The following is a 20,309-nucleotide window of genomic DNA, read 5'->3' as shown; positions in this document are numbered from 1 at the left end:
AATTATAACTGAATCATAACATCGTTTTTCCTACTTCTTTCAATTCTTATGCCCTTAACACTCTTGTTAATTGCTTTGACAACTGTCTCCAACTTAATATTAAATAGCAGTAGAAATACTGAATATTATTTTTTCCTGCCCGCAAAGCCTCTAGTGTTGCTCAATTAACTAAAATGCTAGTTTTGGGCCTGAAGTATTTTATCATGTTGAGAAATGTCCATCAATTCTTATTTTATTGAGTGCTTTTGGCACATTTGTATTAATTTCTTAAGGCTGTCATAACAAGGTACCACTAACTGGGTGGCTTAGAACAATAGGAATTTATTCTCTCATAGTTCTCTAGCCCAGAAGTCCAAAAACAAGGTGTTAGCAGGGCCATGCTCCCTCTGAGGTCTCTAGTGAAGAATGCTTTTTTGCCTCATGTTAGTTTCTGGTGTCTCCTGGCAATCCTTGGATTGTAGCTGCATCACTCTAATCTCTGCCTCCATCGTCACATGGCCTTTTTCCCTTTGTATATCTCTGTCTCTGCATGTTTTCCTCCTGTAAGGACATCAGTCATTGGATTTAGGGCTCACCCTAATCCAATACGATGTCTTTTTAACTAATTACATCTTCAAAGACCCTATTACTAAATAAGGTCACATTTTCAGGTTTTGAGTCCACAGGAATTTTTGGAGGACACTATTCAACCCACTACAATGTGAAATATATGTTGGCTTTTGTCAGTGTCTATTGTGCAGCTCTTGGAGATGATCATGTATGTTTTTTCTCATTACCTTTATCAATTTGATGGATTATATTAATGTTTTTAAAGATAAACCAGAGCTGGACAGTAGCTAGAGTGGTAAAAACAGATTTCATTCAGGAATATTGCAATGGGCAGAAGGCCTCAATATGGAACCAGGATCAATTCCAAATACAGCATAGCCAAGTGGGAATTTATAACTAAGCAGAAGGGTGGAGTGGGGGTGAGGGTCAGTGGATAGAAAATTACTAAGAAGAAACATCAGAGGTGAGGAAGAATTCTGGCTAAACCAACCAAACAGGATTCTTGTTGAAAGTAGGCCAAGGTGATCAGACATCACCCAGGGGATGGCAGCGGATGAAGAACACAATTAGATATCAAGGGTGACCAGACATGGAGGATAGAGGAGTCTATCCAAACCAACCTAACAGGATTCTTGCTAAAATTGGACAACACAGAGAGGAAAACAGAAATCCAAAAGTCAAGGCCTATTTGAAAAAGAGTTCAGGGAATCCTGAGTAGAGCTTGGTAGAGGAGAGAATCTTTGTTAATGTCTTCCTTAATAATGAGTGATCTTTGCATTTCTGGAATAAACCCCACTTGGATGTTCTGTATTATGTGAAATTAGACTATAGTTTTCATTTTCTGTGTGAACTTAGAAAGTTTGTGATGAACGCTATACTCACTTTATAAAATGAATTGGAGGGGCTCCTTTTTCTGTGCTTTGAAAATTTAAGTTGCATCATGATTCTCTGATATTTAACAGTTTGGTAAAATTTCTTTGTGAAAGTATTTGTGCTTGGTGCCCTTTTGGGGGACATACCTATTCAACTGTTTTTCTATAGTAATGGTCTGTTTAGACTTTCTGTCTCTACAAGAAGTAATTTGGGTATAATGCATTTATAAAATCCACTTCATCTAAAGTTTTTAAATCATTTGCTGAGTTGTGTCTTATGATTTTAAAAATGTTTTTCTGTTTTGATAGTTATTTTCTCCCATCAGTTCTAATTTTGTGTACTTGCACTTATTTTCACTCTTCTTGATTAGGATGGTTAGAGGTTTGTCTATTTTGTTGACTTTTCAAATAACCAGCTTTTTTCTTTATTAGTTCTACTTTTAAAAAACTCATTTTCTGAGTTTGTCTTTATAAACCCTTCCTTCTTCATTCTTTTTGGCTTATTTTGTTCATTTTCTAACATCTTGAACTGAGTGTTTGATTCGTTGTCATTTTATTAATGGCCTTTTCATCTCTGATTGGAGAAGTATTATTTACCGCATTACCTTATTATGTCTTTTGCCCGTATAAGCGACTTCTCCAATCTTATCTGAGGCTCTGTCGGTTTGTGGGGCTGAAAGCGAGAGGCTCAGAACCTCAGAGAAGGATGTAGTTAGTGAACCAGTCCCACCGTGCGGAGGGTTTTACAGAGGGTTAATGTGCATCACAGGTGTAGCCTTCCTAATGGCCTTCAATTCCACCCCCAAGGGGGGCGCGATCATAGCCCATGCGCCCTCTTTCCTCGGCGACCAAAACAAACAGCTCTCCATTTGTCCTACCGTCTTCTCTCCCCTCTGAAGCTCATATGGTCTCTATTTTTGCATCCCCCGCATTATACTTTGTGGCTTTCTGGCAGCCCTTTCAAGCGTCAAGGAAAGAGGAAAGGAGGGAGTGAAAATAAGAGAGAAAATATTTCATCTCGTGGTTTTCTAGAGGCGTCAAGGAAGTGACTCCAGACTGATTGGAGCGAAAAGGTCCCAGGACCACCAATAAGGGCTTTCTGTCTAGAATGCAACTTACTCTTTTAGCAAAGCATGTCATAGGACCTAGATTTAGGTTCCAAATTTAAGATTTCGGAAATAAGCGAAATTAGGTAGATTGGACTTTAGCTTGTTATTAATTCTTGTAAAACCTACTCAAAATGGCTATGTTGTGTTTTGTATATATTCCCGAGGGCGCAGTGGGAGCGAGGGGGTGTAGCTCAGTGGTAGAGCGCGTGCTTAGCATGCACGAGGCCCCGGGTTCAATCCCCGGCACCTCCACTTTTGAAAGTTCTTGTTTCTCTCCCCATTTTACTTTTTTTCCCTGCTCAAAAAGAAAGTAAACCGATTTCGCAACTATTTGCTATCAGTATTGGCGCTGCCCTGTTTCTACTTCTCGGGTTTGGCAACACCCAGGGTGGCTGTGAAAGGAGGAAAAGATGGAACGAGAAGACAAAGTCTGGGCCCATCCAGCAGCTCGAGATTCCGGAACAAAAAGCACGTCACAGTATTATTAAAAAGCAGGAAAGAAGAGATAAGGATGGGAAAATTTAACAAAGGAAACACATGGTCGCAAGACAATTTTTCTTAGTTTCTTTTGTTTTCTGAGCCGTTTTGGCCATGATCAGACTGAAGGTTGAGCAAGAAGAGAGCGTTCCAAAATGGGAAATCGAGAAATTTATTTTCATCAGTGGATGTGGAGAAGTCACACTTAGGCAGCAATAGCTCCATTGGGAATACATTGAGCAATACCTTGGGCTGAAGATTTCAGAAGTCACAGATTAGTTTCCAGTTTTGTTCTGTCTTTACTCTTACCCGAGAATAGGATTTAACTAGATAATTTAGATGATATACAGAAGTAATTTTATCTGAGACTGTTGCACCCTCTATCGGAAAGGAATTTTCCAGACCCAGGGTCAGTGTGGTCCTTGGACCAAAGGAGTTGGTGGTACCTGAGAGCTTGTTAGAAATGCAGGATGTCAGTTCCACCCCAGACTTACTGGACTAGAATCAGCCTTGCGACAGGATCCCCAAGTGTGTCCTTTGCACGTGAAAGTTTGAGAATCACTGGTTTGAGTGCTATGATGTGGACTTAAAGGGTATATATTATAAATATGTGGCTGTATTATCATTTTTTGCAACTTCCTACTCTAATGTAGAAAAAACAATTGCAAAAAATGTATTTCTATTGTTGAACAATTTTTGTATTCTAATAATTGACACTGTTTCCCCTCTCATGGTAATATGATATTTATTAATATTAATTTTTTGAATCAATATACATAATTGAATTAGATGTGAAGTTTCTTTTTAATAAAAGTTTTGCAAGTTTTGCAATCAAGACGGTGCTAGCTTCCAGTATAAACTAGGAAGTTTGTATCTTTGTTTCTGCTCGGCAACATCTTAAATAGGATAAGATCTTTCTCGAGTTAAAATGCCTTCACTTTGGAATTTACCTCTTCAAAGGAAGAATAAGAGCTAGCACTCAGGAGCCAGATTTTCTTTAATAGGAGTAATAGGTCATTTTCGGTTCTGTTGACATATTTTTCTCTCTTGTTTTCAGAGTACAATTTTACAATGTCATTTTGCCACTTGTATCTACTGTGTCAGGAGAAATATATTCACATGTTCCAACCATAGAAATTCATCAAGTTGCAAAAGGCAAATAGACTAAACTTGAAAAAGAATATCATGAATTCTTACCATTGCTTTTACGTATTATATTAGGGCTCAGGTCCAAATGGAGCTTTTTTTCCCCTTCCAGCCATAGACTTCTCCAAGGAAGTTCACCTCTGAAATTTAAGGGAGAAGAGGATAGAGTGGAAAAGCCAAGAACTTAGTATGAGAAAATCATAGGAAATATAGAGTGGAAATTTCAAAAAAATTATATGCCAATAAAAGCAACATGTGACAAATGGAGGTACTTCTTTGAAGGCTAGCTGTGTCTAACTTTGGCCCAGGACAAAAAGGGCTCATTTTAAAGTACATTGTAGATGAATTCTGGAAATTCAACTATGTTTTATTTAGGGGCTCTATCCTTCAACAAGCTTTTGTTTAGCTTTCTTCGGGGAGGAATCAAAGATTAAGGACCTCTGAGAGGAAAGGGGAGGTGGCCATGTGTGTGACACCCTCTGTGAATGTGTGAGAGGTCACAGTTGGGCAGGACCATTGGCTGCATAGGAATATGGAAGCAGACAATATCCACTAGGCCATGCAGTCACTCTGACTCAAAAGGCAGTGATTTATTTTTTTCAAAGACATATTTAATAGGAGAATAAAGAATACTTAATCCTTTACTGCCTACTCTAGGAACAGTTTCTTCATATTCAATCAAGGTGGGGAACTTAGAGCAATATGACTAAACCTCTCTGTCCAGGTCAACAAATCGAGATGTTGTAAACACCAAGCATCATGAGTGTTAATTCAAATTCCAGAGCATTACATAAAACCTTTTTACATGAATACTTTATCCCTTTTGGTCTGTCAACTTTGTGTGTGTGTGTGTTAGCTAACACCTCTACTGTGTCACATAATTATTCTTCTAGTGGTGGGAACAATTAAGATCTAGTCTCTTAGCAAGTTAAATGTTTACAACACAGTTTTGTGGTCTGTAGTCTCTGGACTGTGTATTAGATCTCCAGGACTTATTTGTCTACTAGTTGCAAGTATGTGCCCTTAAACAACATCTCTCCAATTCCCCACCCCTCAGGCTTTGGTAACCACCATTTTACTCTGTTTTTTTTTTGTTGTTGTTGTTTTTAAGATTCCACATATACGGGCTATCATATAGTATTTGCCTTTCTCTGTCTGACATCTCACTTAACACAATGTCTTCAAGACCCATCCATGTTTCTGATATATAACATCTTCTTTACCCTTTCATCCTTGTCTGTCATTAAAAAATGGCACCCAACCAGTTACAATTTTCTCCCTGGTTTTAGATGCATTAGAAAAGCACTTCATACATCTGCTAATTGCTGATTATTTTCACAGAAAATTGATAAACAATTTTGGTGTTCAGTGTACGTTGGAGTAAACAGAAGAAAACAAAATGAAGCCAAAACTCCTTGTGAGGAACTTCTGTTAATGTAACTGTAGTTAGGCTTCTCCAATTTCAATGACTCTGGAAACTTTCATATTTGTGCTTTCACACTCAAACAGCCTAGTGTAATAATTTCCTACTCATCCTCCTGGACTCTCTCTCTCTCTCTCTCACACACACACACACACACACACACACACACACACACACACACGCTTATATACTAGAGCTTGCAGAATTTTGTGGGTGCCTCTTCCCTAGCACTCAATTTCAGTGAAACCTGCCACTTCTGTCTCCTCCTATCTATTCTACCAGCCCCATGAGCCAACTGAGAGAGAAATTCTGCCAAACAAATAATGTCTTCTCAATTCCAAAAGATATTCAATGATATATTTACTAGTATAGGCAAAGACATAAGATGAATGAGGAGGATATAACACATACTAGGAGTCGTACCAGAAAACGAGTCTTTCTGGGCCTTCTATGGAAGTTTCAAGGCCATGATGCTAACCAGTGCTACTGCTAGGGTTCAAGATCAGACTAAGAAGCATTTTTGTTTGTTTGCTTGCTTTTGTTTTTGTTTTTTGGCTTTGCACAACTATCAGTAAAAGAGTTCCTGATCGCTAAATCTCAAAGGACGTTTTCAGTTCTCATTCTGCTCCCTCTCTGTGTGCTGTGCCTTCTGAGCACTGCCACTCCCGTGTATTCATATCAGAGCGCTGAGTCGAGTTCACTGCGCTACACTGACAGGCGGGAACCTATGGATGGATCTGTTAAATTCAGCACGTCCAAAACCATCTCCTCCGCATAATCTCTCTTCCATTCCGAGGAAAGAGGAGGAGGAGGAAGAGGAGGGGAGGAGGAGGGGGAGGAGGGGAGGAGGAGGGGGAGGAGGAGGGGGAGGAGGAGCTCCCCAGGGTAAAGGCCTGGTCCGGTGGTTAGGACTCCGAGCTTTTGCTGCCGAGGGCACAAAAGAACAATAGATCTCTTTTTTGCTTTTCTTCCTGTTTCTTGGATGACTGGGTTCTCTTATGTGCCTCCCACTTTGTTTCTTGCTCTGTAAACCCAGTAGGTATCTCCAATCTGTGTCTAGATACCTATTAACTTGCTTTTAATCAACACTTCTTTCCATCCCTGAATCTGCTGTTTAGTGCGTGCCTTGAGCACTATTCTCCTAGACTATTCTATGAACCTTCTTAGTTGCCATCAGGATGTAATAAATATGAATAGACTGTTGGGAATGAATCGCTGAACGAATTGCCGGTGGTTTTTATTTTCACCTGGGGTTTTCCCATTAAAATCTTGCCCTTAACATTCCTGTGGAGCAAACAGCAAATAGCAAGAAGTGTTTTATCCTAGGAAAAGTTCGTCAATTTTCTGACACACGTTTTCAATATTTTTCGTTCCACTTCAAGTTTTATTTGATAAAGAATCAGTATCACCCACAGCTCCCTGGCCTTCTCTATCTTAAAGCAGTCACAAATCCTGCTCCGACACACAGTACTGCTAAAACAACAAACACGGCAGCTGGGGAGATGGGCCCACAGAATACAGTGAGATATTTCTTGAAGGACCTCCACCAGCCTCCCAGGGAGGGGGTGTAGCTCAGTGGTAGAGCGCGTGCTTCGCATGTACGAGGCCCCGGGTTCAATCCCCGGCACCTCCAGCTGTGGGCTTTCAGGAAGCCATGAGATTTAACTGTTCTTTTTCCTGATTCCTTTACCCATTGCCTGCTCACAAGAAAAGTAAACATATGATCTAAGATGTTCATTTTAATGCTGCACTATTTAGACTTCATGAGCCTCAAAACCACTCAAGTCAGCTGACAGAGTAGAAGTCTATTAGTTTCCCACGGAGGCTATAACAAATTACCACAAACTCGGTGGTTTAAAACAACAGAAATTTATTCTTTTACCCTTCTGGAAGCCAGAAGTCCAAAATTAATAGCACTAGACCGACATCAGGGTGTTGACAGAGTGCTGCTACCTCCAGAGGCTCTAGGAGGAGAATCCGTTCTTGCCTCTTCCAGCTTCTGATGGCGGCTGGCATTCCTTGGCTTGTGGCAGCAATACCCCAATCTCTGTCTCCGTGGTCACACTGCCTTCTCCTCTGTGTGTGTGAAATCTCCCTCTGCCTCTCTCTTTTAAGGACACTTGTGATTACATCAGGCCTACCCGGATAATCCAAAGTAATCTCTCCATTTCAAGATCTTTAATGTAATTGCATCTGCAAAGACTTTTTCTATATAAGATAACATTCACAGGTTCTGGGGATTGGGACCTGCTATCTTTGGGAGCAATTATTCAGCCTACTATTCATAGGATCCCCTAAACCCAAAACAAGTGTGCCGTCGTAACTTTTCACCTTGGCTTCTATTTTCCACTATTACTGAGAGAAGAGAAAAAGGAGAAGAAAATAAGAGGCTTGAGGAAAAATTGCTTTAGTTTCCTTTGTTTTATGTGAAGTTTTAGGATGAGAAACAGAAAGTCTTCCCTCTGATTAGTCTCTCCATCACCAAAAGTTTAGTCCAAAAATAAACTGGAGAATACTAGTTGAACGAGTGGGTGTTGCTACCGGAAAGGACAGCTGTCAAGAAGCTAGAGTCCTGCCAAACATGAACAACAACAAAAAAGAATCAGCTTTACACGACTCAGCTTACACATGCCAAATTGCTATTTTGTACTATCCAATTTCCTTTTATTTTGTCACTCATCCATTGTTCCTTCTTTTCAAATCTCTAAATAAGATTATGCCTGGAAATGTCAGTTAACAACAAATATGCTACCATGAAGAAGCGGCAAGAAAAAAATTCTTTAGGTAAGTATGTCAAAATGGAAATTATTCGCTGCCAAAACAAGAAGACATGTAGTTCACAAATGTCTAAGACATTTTCACTGTAGTGAAAAACCAACCATTTCCTCTACTGTTTCCTGCCCATATAATCACTTCTGCTTTGCATTTTCCAGGCACTTCTCAAAATTTCTAGTCCATTGATGGCCCCGTTAAAGGGCCATTATGGTTACAAATCCATCACTATCTCTGCCCATCTTCACCACTGAATATTAGAGAGGGAAGGGAATTCTGTCTCCCAGCTTTACTCTTTCTTTCCCTCCTCACCTCTCAGCTCTGAGAAAGAAATTCAATCTCTTTCAAATGTCCTTAGTTGATTAATTCACAAGCAAGGAGTGTGAAAGGAAAAGAGAGCAAAACACCGCTAAATTCTAATATAAATTGGGAAATTTGCATCTTTGTCTCTGCTTAGCAATGTTTTCAATATGATGGAAACCACTTGAGAAGCACTTACTGTCCAAATCTAGGGATCATTTCAGAACACGGGGTTGCCTCTCCCTCAATAACCAAAAACTGTGGAATATATAATTACTTGGACAAACAATATTTTTCTAAACTATTTGAGAACAATTTGCAGATATTATATCTTTTTCTCCACAAATCTTCTTATTATACACTTCCATCGTAATCTTTTTATTTTATACATTTAATATATATTTCTTAAGAGTAAGGGCATTTCCTTACCACAGCACAATGATCAAATTCAGGAAACTTAACACTGATAAGAAGTCTTTTCTAATATACAGTGCATATTTAACTAATTTTACCAATAAAATACTTTATAGAAATTTCTCTCCCAAACTAGGGTCCATTCCAGAGTCACATATGAATTTAGTTACTCCTTAGTCTCTAATCTGGAACGGTTTCTCAATCTTGCCTTTTGTGAGATTGATATGTTTTTGAAGAGCACATGCCAATGATTTTGCAGAATATTCTTCAATTTATGTTTTGATTAGACTAAGCTCAGGTTATGAACATTTGGGAGGAATATCACAGAAATTATGTTTCCCTCTATCACACCAAGGGGCATGTGATGTCAGTTTCTCCCATTGTTAGTGATGTCAGCTTTGATTACTTGGTTAAAGTTGTGTCTAATAGGTTTCTTTCCCCATAAACTTATTCCCTCATAATTAATAAGTAATCAGTAAGGGATACTCTGAGACTATATAGATATTCCGATCCTCATCAAAAGTTTACCTATGCTTTTAGCACTGATCTATGAATTTTGCCAGAGTCTATTATTATTCTGATGGTAATTTTATAACTTTGTTACTACCTCTGCATTTATTAGCTGGCATACCACTGTAAGGAAAAATTTCTCTTCTTCCATATTTATTCATTTAAGTATCCAAGGATTGTAATCATTTATTGTCATTATTCATCTCAGACTGCCCCAGATTTGACCAGTGAGAGGCCCCTTAAGTTGGTTTCTGGATCCTTTTGAATTGTCCTCGTGATTTTTTTTGTTTTTGCGGTACGCGGGCCTCTCACTGGTGTGGCCTCTCGCGTTGCGGAGCACAGGCTCTGGACCTGCAGGCCCAGCGGCCATGGCTCATGGGCCTAGCCGCACCGCGGCATGTAGGATCTTCGCGGACAGGGGCACGAACCCGTATCTCCTGCATCGGCAGGCAGACTCTCAACCACTGCGCCACCAGGGAAGCCCTGTCCTCATGATTTTTGAGCAGTTATATTCTAGCACAGAAAGATAACTTAGGATCATCTTGTACTCTCCCTCATCCAGTCTTAGAGTCTGTGAATCCTACAAGTAGCTGTTTCCTTCTAGTGGGGATTGGTATTCAAAAATCAAGATATGGGACTAGCATTGCTTATTGCTACTGAGGTATTAGTTTTTCTAGGCCCTGTTAAAAGACAGATCTGGAGGGAAAATGACAGATACACAAACAGGCGTGTGCGTGTGCGCACACCCACACACACACACATATTTCATATCCAGAGCCAACAGGGCTATTCGTTACTTACCTCCTTCTCTTACAGTGAGAGCCCTGAATTCCAACAACAATATATGTGTTCATTTTCCCAACCACACAAAAGTAAATTCACACACACGCACTCATAAAAATAAATAAAATTCACACAAAATATCAGAATTGACATACCCTTAACACTACAAAAAATAACCCTGCTACATAGAGGTTATGATTTGTTTGCTTTTTTTTTTTTTCTTGTTTTTACAATTGGGATAAAGTACTGTGTAAAACATTTATTTGGATGTGTTCTTTCTTTTTCTCTTGAATGAGGTTATGTTATCCTTTTGAATTGCAGTTAGATTTTTTTTCTATTCATATTCAATTTTGCACTAGTTTCACACACACTTGAGTCAGTTTTATTTTTTGACTATGTAAAACATTAATGTTTCCAAGAGTCAAAAGAATTCAGAGAGTAATATTCAGATAAATTGTGGGAGAATGTTGTGTCCCGTGACTCACCCAAGTGATGGAATGGAAGCACAATCCAAGCAATCTAATCTGATGGGGACCCAACTTTGTGATCAGATTCTGATCACAAGCTGACCACAGGTCAAGAACAGTGCCTTTCTTTCTACCATTAAGGTTCCTTTCTCCTGGAGTAGCCATGCCTGAGAGAGGATAAAGTGTAAGGAGTTTAGAAATAGCAGAATTGGACTTAAGGTGGCTTATTTTGATAACTTGGTCTTCAAAGACGCAATGCTGGTCACTAGAAGGTCACAGAGAGTCTTTTGAGAAGCTGATAAGAGTGAGAGGGTATAGCTCAGTGGTAAGGCGTGGGCTTAGCATGTACAAGGTCCTCGGTTCAATCTGCAGGACCTCCACTTTTGTATTTTCTTCTTACCCACATACCCTAAGAACTCTTGCTTCCTGAAATATCTTTGTCAAACTCAGTCGTCTTGGCTATGGCAATTCTTTCTTAACCTTTTTGGGACACAGGGAGGAATTGTGCTCCTTCACTAAAGTTATCTGTTGTTTGCTCTATTATTGACTGCATCTCTCCAAGCACTCTCAGCAATCACTAGCACGTGGGCCACTGTCAATAGGTTTTCCCAACCACCCAATTTCCAGTTGTATGGAATCTGAAAGCCTTAGCAAACGCGGGTCTGTGTGGCCTAATGGACAAGCCATCTGATTCCTTGTCAGAAAGTTAATCACTTAAGTTCTTCTATGGTTCTTTTATTCTAGCTCCTTCCTAACCAGGATGCAGGAGGCTGAGAAGATTTCACTAAAATACTTCACTAGATTTCACTGCCAGTGGTTGACGATGGTGTGCTGGTGGGCACTTTTTGGCTCAGAGCCCCTCAAACTCTGGAGCTTACATAAAAGTCATTTAACTACAAACAAATGACAGACAAGGAAAAGATAGCAGTCACCTCAGCAGAAATCTGTAAAGGGAAATAGTACTTCTCTGGGTGTTCGAAGAAAGTTTCCAGTCTGAAATGGCAAACATTCTGAACTCCGGGGTCCAAGATCAATCTAGGGGAAAGTTCATTTCTTTGTTTCCCACATATAGAGAAAGAGCTCTTATTCTCCCAATCCCAACAGATCATTTCCAACCTTACTCTACTTACTCTCCAGGGACACCCTCCTTCCAAACTACTGAACAACCTGTATCTCCAGATCAGAGCTCTTTGCACAGCTTCAGATTCTGGTATCACAATGCCTAAGCAGAAATCCACAGGATACACCATCTTTTTTTTTTTAACATCTTTATTGGAGTATAATTGCTTTACAATGGTGTGTTAGTTTCTGCTTTATAACAAAGTGAAGCAGCTATTCATATACATATATCCCCATATCTCCTCCCTCTTGTGTCTCCCTCCCACCCTCCCTATCCCACCCCTCTAGGTGGTCACAAAGCACCGAGCTGATCTCCCTGTGCTATGTGGCTGCTTCCCATGAGCTATCTATTTTACACTTGGTAGTGTATACATGTCCATGCCACTCTCTCCTTTATCCCAGCTTACCCTTCCCACTCCCCATGTCTTCAGGTCCATACTCTACATCTTTATTCCTGTCCTGCCCCTAGGTTCGTCACAGCCATTTTTTTTTTTTTTTTTTAGATTCCATATATATGTGTTAGCATACGGTATTTGTTTTTCTCCTTCTGGCTTACTTCACTCTGTATGACAGACTCTAGGTCCATTCACCTCACTACAAATAACTCAATTTCATTTCTTTTTATGGCTGAGTAATATTCCATTGTATATATGTGCCACATCTTCTTTGTCCATTCATCTGTCTATGGACAATTAGGTTGCTTCCATGTCCTGGCTATTGTAAATAGCGCTGCTATGAACATTTTGGTACATGACTCTTTTTGAATTATGGTTTTCTCAGGGTATATGCCCGGTAGTAGGATTGCTGGGTCGTATGATAGTTCTATTTTTAGTTTTTTAAGGAACCTCCATACTCTTCTCCATAGTGGCTGTATCAATTTATATTCCCGCCAACAGTGCAAGAGGGTTCCCTTTTCTCCACACCCTCTCCAGCATTTATTGTTTGTAGATTTTTTTGATGATGGCCATTCTGACCAGTGTGAGGTGATACCTCATTGTAGTTTTGATTTGCATTTCTCTAATGATTAGTGATGTTGAGCATTCTTTCATGTGTTTGTTGGCGATCTGTATGTCTTCTTTGGAAAAATGTCTATTTAGGTCTTCTGCCCATTTTTGGATTGGGTTGTTTGTTGTTTTGATATTGAGCTGCATGAGCTGCTTGTAAATTTTGGAGATTAATCCTTTGTCAGTTGCTTCATTTGCAAATATTTTCTCCCATTCTGAGGGTTGTCTTTTGGTCTTGTTTATGGTTTCCTTCGCTGTGCAACAGCTTTTAAGTTTCATTAGGTCCCACTTGTTTATTTTTGTTTTTATTTCCATTTCTCTAGGAGGTGGGTCAAAAAGGATCTTTGCTGTGATTTATGTCATAGAGTGTTCTGCCTATGTTTTCCTCTAAGAGTTTTATAGTGTTTAAATGTTTACATTTAGGTCTTTAATCCATTTTGAGTTTATTTTTGTGTATGGTGTTCAGGAGTGTTCTAATTTCATTCTTTTACATGTAGCTGTCCAGTTTTCCCAGCACCACTTATTGAAGAGGCTGTCTTTTCTCCATTGTATATTCTTGCCTCCTTTATCAAAAATAAGGTGACCATATGTGTGTGGGTTTATCTCTGGGCTTTCTATCCTGTTCCATTGACCTGTATTTCTGTTTTTGTGCCAGTACCATACTGTCTTGATTACTGTAGGTTTGTAGTTTAGTCTGAAGTCCAGGAGCCTGATTCCTCCAATTCCGTTTTTCTTTCTCAAGATTGCTTTGGCTATTCGGGGTCTTTTGTGTTTCCATACAAATTGTGAAATTTTTTGTTCTAGTCCTCTGAAAAATGCCATTGGTAGTTTGATAGGGATTTTTTTTTTAATCTATTCTTGTTTTCAGCCACCAAAGGGAAAACCAAGCCAGCAAACTGCTAAACATTCAGAAAGCAGAAAAGCAGTCTCTTTCTCCATCTACAGAAGCCAAGAAACCTGGAGGTCTTCCATAATGCATCCTCCCCTTTTTTTATTCTCCAGAAGCTGTAACTGTCCATCAGGCAGTCACAAACCACCTGTACAGCCAATCTTGAGGTCATCCACTTGACTTGTGAGGGACTCATCTATATTGTTCTGTGCCTGTACTAGGAGTGAAGAGACCATGGCTTCGTCTGTAGGTATCACCGACTGTTCAGTGACAGTGGCTTTCCACAACCAGAGTCTTCAGACCCTCCTTTTGAAGCAAGAGCATCGTGTGAGGAGTAAAGGAGCCTGTTGCAAATGCCAGGAAGAGTTTCTTCAGGAGAAAGTTGTGTTTCAGTAAGCTTCTAAGAGTTAGAAATATGTGCAGCAAGGAAACGGGAACTTTCTCAATTTTTTTGCTTTTCAAGCAAAACCTTAAAAAAAATAAGATGCTTCCACAGTCTCGGCTGTGTTCAACCTCAAAGCTGCCGCTTCTACTGTTGACTCTGCTCCCACTGCATCCACGCCCCCAAACCGAGGCATCCCTGCAGCTTCCAAACTACCAGTCCCAGAGGTTCCTGAATTTCAAACGAAATCTCACCCTCACGTTCGTCCCCCAAAGCGCTCAGCCTGTCTATCCAGCAATGGAGAGTTGCGAGGCACTCCCGAAGCCAGAACAGTCTTCGACATAAAGAGCCAAATCCTTTTCTGGGACAAGCCTACCTCCCTTGAGAGAAAAAGATCTCATCTTTTCCCTCATACCCGGACGAAGCCACGGAGAGACGTGGAGCTTAGACACCCCCCCACCTCACCCCATCAACTTCCCCTCACATCCTGTTCATTTTGAGGATGCTTTTCCTTTGCCCACTTCCTCTCTGTCCCTTTTCTCCTTTTCTTCCTCCACTTCACCCCACCCCGCCTCTTCCCTCTTTTGGCACTCGTCTCCTCCCTACTGTGTGCTCCGGAATGAAATTTGCACAGTAGCTTAGCGCACTACTAGTCGCATTTACACACATTTTAATCTCTGTATTGAGACACTCATGTGTAGCTGATATTTTAATTTCCACATTGCTTTCTAATTCCTTTCCTTATGTTCCCAGATCAGCCTTTCCCCAGCATAGGCTGATGCTTGGTCAGGTGGGGGGCTAGGTGCATGGCTGGGGCTAAAGCCCTGGGTAGACAGAGAAATGCTGGGGGGAGAAAGAATCAGTAAGAGAATCTAAAATATTTTTAGTGGAAGTCATCCAAAGACTTGCATCCGAATTTCCACTCACACCAAATTTTGGCTAAAGGCAAAAAGCTCGACCCTTTCAGAATTGGAGATTGAGATTTCAGAACCTGTCCAGATATACACAGGGGTTTATTAAAATTCACTGAGCAGGTGGTTCTTGGGTGCTGCCCTTTCCTCATTCCAGAGATTATTATTTCTGAAATCCTGAAAGCCCCTGAAATTGTTTCTATGTTGTTTAACAAAAGGAGTCCTATGTCCTGGCACTGTTCACTTCTTATAAAAAGTTCCTAATGCTCACAGATAGGTAAAATACAATTCTTAGCCAGGCACCAGTCTGCAGACCACAATCTGAAAAGCACTAATGAAGAGATAAGATGTACTGGAGGTGATGAGGTATCCAAGGAGATCCTTTTTCTTCTTTTCTTGTTATTTAAATTGAGGCTTAATTAATGTAAACAAAAATGCATGAAATTTAATGATTCAGCTTGATGGGTTATTACGTATGCATACACTCATGTAACCAACAGCTCTGGCAAAGATACATGATTTTTCAGCCCCCAGCTGCTTCCTTGTGCCTCATCCCAATCAATGCCACTCTCTGACCTCTATCACCATAGATTACTTTTTCTTGCATTTTGAAATAATATAAGTAGAATCATACAGTATGTACTCATTTGAGTGTGGATTCTTTCACTCAATTTTTAAAAAGTTGGATATATCCATATTATTGCTAGTAGCAGCAGTTCTTTTTCATTGCTTGGTAACATTCCATTGTATGAATACTGTGCATCACAACTTTTTAATTCATTTTACTGTCAATGTACATTTAGAGTGCTTCTAGTTTGGGGCTGAAATGTCTAACTAGCATTCCTATATTTGTCTTTCAAGGGAAATACTCATGCATTTCTCTTGAGTATAAATGCAGCTGTGGAGTTTTGGGGGCATAGCTTACATGTATATTTAGATTTAGTCAGTATTTCCAAATAGTTTCCCAATGTGTGTGCACCAGTTTACGGTCTCATCAGCAGTTGTGTGAGTGAGTATTCCAGTTGCTCCACGTGCTCAGCAGCACTTGATATTGTCAGTTCTCTTAAGGTAATTGATTCTGGTGAAGAGAAGTATTATTTCATTTGGTTTTTAAATCTACATTTCCCTCATAGCAAATTATGTTGGGCACCTTTTAAATTGCTTATTGGCTATTTTGGGTATCCTCTTTTTGTGAAGTGCATGTTAATTTGCTCTTTCTTAATGAGATTTTAGTCTTTTTCTTAGTGTTTTGTAGAAGTTCTTCACAGATAATGGTCTTTCGTAAAACATGAGTGTTGAAATATCTTCTCTCAGACTGTAGTTCATCTCTTCTTAAGAAGGAGAGGACTTGAAAATTTTTCTAAGAATAGGAAAGAGAAAAAGAGAGAGAGGTTGAAGTCAGAAAAAAAAAAAAGTTCCATCTGGAAATCTTTCCTGGTGGTTGCAGAAAAAACGCCTCCAGGCAGTTTGCTGGGGCGGGAACCTGGGAAAGAGCTGATAGGATTAAATGTGTTAAGAGCAGAAACGGTGCTATTTGGCTTGCGACCCTTACATTTCTCCTAGTGTAGCAGCTTAAGAGGATACAGTTTAGAGGTTTAAGAAATGAGTAGGATTTGAGGCAGTGGCTTTTCTATCTGGCTAACTACCGTATCTTTGAAGACCCCCCTCAGAAATATGGTTACTATTTCAAAGATGATCTTCATGACCTTTCTGTCGTGAGAGGTGTAGTTCAGTGGTGGTTTATCCTTTCCTTACGAGAGGGCTGGAAACCATACACGTGCATCTATTTTTCTCCCTTTACGCTTTGCTTGCTCACACGGAAATAGACACATTATCCGATGGATTGCCTTTAAATGCTTCCGGTTTCTACTCTCTGTGTCTCCGCGCTAACAACCACGTGTCAGCACAAGGAAGACAAGGGAAAGGAAGTGACTAGAAGAAAAGAATTGGTTCCTTCCGGATTTCCTCAAGCCGAAGCAAGAAGCCCGTCTCCATATTAACGTGCCCAACAATCCTTTTAGCCTTGTCATTGAAGAGCAAGACAGAAAAAGAACCGAAAGTCGAGGCTCGATAATTTCATTTTGAATTGCCTTAGTTTTCTGAGCTGTCTTTGAGTAGTGGAGTAGCCGAATCCATTTCTCCCCCTATACTTCCCTCCTCCTCTACCAACCCATCCAGTCTCCTAAAACTGGATCCTATTTTTAGACATGGATTTCAGGGGAGCCCATATACTTTGGGGCGAACGAATGGGTGATGTTGAACAAAATAAGAGTAGACTGGCCCGCACAAATGAAAACTTTAAATTTTGGGAGAACAGCTAAGCCGAGCGTTCCCAGGTGGCCGAAATAGCTCAGTTGGGAGAGCGTTAGACTGAAGATCTAAAGGTCCCTGGTTCGATCCCGGGTTTCGGCAGTAGTGTTTTACTGTGGTGTAATTTATTAACCCGTTACACGACAGTTATGCCCCAATCCCCAAAATCCATATATAACTACAATTTTTACGGCTTTTTGCAAGCGCGATCAAGGGGTGTGTGTGTGTGTGTGTGTGTGTGTGTGTGTGTGTGAAGTGTCTTCCACGAAGTGTTTCCTGACAGTGATATTTTATTTAAAGTTTCAAAACCTAGGAAATTATTTTCCTAGGAGCTAGGAAATTCCAATGTGCTACATGGCCTTGCACTTACAATTCATTTCTGCCTTTATGTTGTGTGTGTGCGTGTGATCTTTTTAATCACAAGAATTGTTGGTGGTGGTGGTGGGGAAACCTGCAGAAAAAAGAACTACTACACTGTGTAAGTGTATATATGTGGGTGTGGTATATGCAAGGAAAAATTTCCGATCAGAAAATATGGGTTTGTATTTTGAGTCCACCCCGTTTTTAAACTGCTAGAATAAGGAGCTTTGTTGAACATCATTGAACTTTTAAACAATTACAAGAACATGCAGATTTTTCTTTTTGACAAGACATTCATTCCTTCAGCCTTCCACCCCTGTCTAGAATTTGCACATCTTAAGTTATTTCTGTTTTGTTATCCAGGAAAGAATGAGAATAAGCACTTCTTTAAGAATTATTCTGTTGAATTTTGACAAGGGGACCTAGAATACTGAAAAATGAAAGCAAATGGACAGTAAAGTCGTCAAGACTCAGGTACCAATACCCCATTTTTTCCTTTTAATTTTGACTTTATTTCTTGAAACTCTTTGTTAGGGATAATAGGTCACTCTTGTGTCATTCTGAACTGTTTTCTTCTTTTCAAATTTCTGTGTCAGTTTCATAGTGTCTGTTTTCCACCGACAACTCTTGGACACTTTGAAAGAAGAAAATAAAACACTATTTCAACATCAGAACTGCATCAAGTTGCAAATGGAAAATTGGTACAAACTGAGAAGCAACGTCAAGGTAGGGACATTCGCTGTACAGGAACTTGGCATTAGAAACTTATCCATTAACAATCTATCCCTCCTCAATTCAGAAGCTTGCATTTTATTTCATTAAGAAGTATTTGATTGGACAAACAGCATCATTGAGTATTTTATTGCCTAACACAGTAATGATTCTGTTGAAGTGGGAGGTCTAGGGTAGTTCACAAAACATAATTAGCCTCACATTCAATATCTAAAAAATGAGGCTAATGATGTCTATGTAAAAAGGGATACTGTAAATACCAAAGGAGATCATGCAAGTGAATGCTTTGTGTCATGTCCACACATAGTAGGAAACTGGTAGACTGTGCTCTATATTCCTTGGTTCTGGTGTTCCCAGAACAGCATCTAAACATGTCACGTCTTCTGTAGCTACGGATGTCAAATAGCAATATAATAAAGCCATAAATGAGTCACTTTTGTAACTTTACATTTTCTAGTAGTCACATAAAAGATAAAAATAAGTGGCCTTCATTGAAGAAGAATATTTAAATAACTTGGTGTATCAAAAACATCATTTAAATAGTCAATCAAAAAATTATTAGTGATATAGTTTACATTTTAAATATCATATTAAGTCTTTGAGGCCTGATATATATTTTCCACTTACAGCACATCTCCATTTTTAAGTGTTCAATACTCAAAGTGGCTAGTGGCTACCATTTTGGACAGTGCAGGGTTAAACATACACATCATAGATTTTCAGATTTTCTGAATTGAGTATATATGGCATGAGTGTGTTCTGTCACTCAATTTAGAAGTTTAATTCCTGATAAGAATTCTGTATTAAATGAATCCATAGTCTGAAGATGGCTGTAGACTTTTAAAAAATTGAAGTATAGTTGATTTACAATATCATATTAGTTTCAGGTGTACAACATAGTTACTCAACAATTTTTATAACTCTAAATATTTAATTTTAAAATCCCCACTTTGTTCATGGGGCAAAAAGAAAAAAAAAAGGCATACCTTATTATTATGAATTCCTGAGACCCCAATAGACATGCAGTTTTCACCAGGTGTAACACAAAATTATGAGCAAGCAGTGTGTCTGAAAACCTTCCTAATATTGGAAAGCATCATAAACCTAATATTTTACAACATCAAACAGTCAAGATATCCTCCTAAGCACTTCATGGGCTAAAAATTTCATGAGCCAACTGAAAGAACAAATCTGTCAGACAAACCATATTCTTTCAGCTTCAAAAGGAACTCAATGTTATTTTATGAATATTGGCAAAAGTCCATAAATGAGCAAACCAGAAGGAGAAAGGGTTAGCCACTGGAAATCTGGTGCCAGGAAATGGGTTCTCTTGCAGTCTTTTTATATATTTCAAAGAACACAGCCTTAACCACAATAAATCCCAGGGTTCAAGAGATGTCCGGGAGCAAATTTATTTTCCTACGAATATCACTAATGAGAATACTTTTCTGTCTTTATCCATCCTCCACATAGTTGTATCTACTGATCACTCACAAATCCAAATCTGGAGGCAGGGGTAATTGTGTGAGTTCACCATGTAACATTCTCACAAGTGTGCACCACATAGATCTTGAATTTAACATGAGCAAGGCTTGCCCATCTTCTCCGTCTTCCAAACTTCCTCCCATTTCCAAAAGAATTTTTAAAACCTACCCCTTTTCTGCACTTTCTTCTGTTTGGTAATGACATAGCTTTTTTCCCTCCCTAAATAAATGCATGAACAAACAAACAAACACATAAATAAATACCTTTTTTCCCCTTTATCCCTAATGTCTTGCGG

At 39.4% G+C, this 20,309-nt stretch overlaps 1 protein-coding gene across 3 annotated transcripts in view; it reads left to right on the top strand.

Moving 5' to 3' along the window:
- The window catches only part of SCAND3 (SCAN domain containing 3), a 142,804-nt gene that overhangs the window by 14,890 nt on the left and 107,605 nt on the right, over window positions 1–20,309 (top strand). The window contains exons 3-4 of one of the 3 annotated variants that reach the window (XM_079933051.1): window positions 18,161–18,271; window positions 18,394–18,523. The gene's annotated coding sequence lies outside the window, so the exon portion shown is untranslated. The other 2 variants (XR_013830022.1, XM_079933052.1) reach the window with 2 other exon arrangements.

The sequence above is a fragment of the Stenella coeruleoalba genome (assembly GCF_951394435.1).
Source record: "Stenella coeruleoalba genome assembly, chromosome: 10".
NCBI classification, from domain to species: domain Eukaryota; kingdom Metazoa; phylum Chordata; class Mammalia; order Artiodactyla; family Delphinidae; genus Stenella; species Stenella coeruleoalba.
This window is presented reverse-complemented; position numbering and strand designations above follow the sequence as displayed.